General features: G+C 61.3%; 1 protein-coding gene across 1 annotated transcript in view; it reads left to right on the forward strand.

Moving 5' to 3' along the window:
• LOC109367919 (inositol 1,4,5-trisphosphate receptor-interacting protein-like 1) overlaps nucleotides 1-850 on the forward strand; it is a 2,618-nt gene that overhangs the window by 557 nt on the left and 1,211 nt on the right. The window lies entirely within an intron of this gene.

An 850-nucleotide genomic window follows, 5' to 3' on the forward strand; every position in this document is an offset into this window, starting at 1 on the left:
GTGGGGCTGGGGCGTCTGTGACATCACAGTGCGTCACAGTGCGGGGCTGGTATTGAGGCCGTCAGCAGGCAGTGCCGCTCCACTTTGGCCTGGGCCAGCGGTGAGTGCAGCAGCAGGGGGAGGGCGGTGCTGGGCCGGGCGCAAACGCCGGCCCGCGAGGGGTTTGGGAGCCTGCAGTGACGGCAGCGAGCGCTCAGGGAGCCTGCGAGCGGCTCTCCGGGCAGTCAGCACCAGCGCCGGCCTCGGGCCCTGCTGCCTCCCAGCTCCCTCGCCCCCGCTCCTACCCGACCCCAGGGGCTGTGGCTCCTGGCCCCGCTCCCCCAGCTGTGCGCGAGCTCCCACCCAGCCCCACTGACCTCCCCTCTCTCACACCTCTTCCAGATCATGGCTTTGGTGTTTGCCTTCGCCTTGTTGGCGCAGAGCGTACCTTGTGTTGGTGATGATTTCAACTGCATGCAGCAGCGGGAGGTGTATCTGCGAGAGCAGATGACAAAGCTGCTGGAGGACATAGAAAAGAAGAATGTGGAGGAGGGCAGGATGTGGGTGTACTTCTCTGCACTGCAGTCCTGGAAAATCTGGGCCTTGGCTGTACTGCTGCTTTTCCTGCTCTTCCTCTACATCCGCAACTGGTACAGGGAACGGCAAGCAGTAATGTCATGCGAACTACTGCTTGACCTATTGAATGAATACGACAGGGAGATCAAGGAGCCCGTGTGCCATGGAGACCCAGGTGACGTCACCTACGCGAGCAGGTTTTACCCGGAGTTCTCCATTTGGCCACTGAAGTCCAGGAGAAACAAGTGCAAGGTGGTGGAGGAGCTGATTGATGAGCTTCTGAGCGTCTGTCAGA

Source organism: Meleagris gallopavo, chromosome 5 (genome assembly GCF_000146605.3).
Source record: "Meleagris gallopavo isolate NT-WF06-2002-E0010 breed Aviagen turkey brand Nicholas breeding stock chromosome 5, Turkey_5.1, whole genome shotgun sequence".
Classification (NCBI taxonomy): domain Eukaryota; kingdom Metazoa; phylum Chordata; class Aves; order Galliformes; family Phasianidae; genus Meleagris; species Meleagris gallopavo.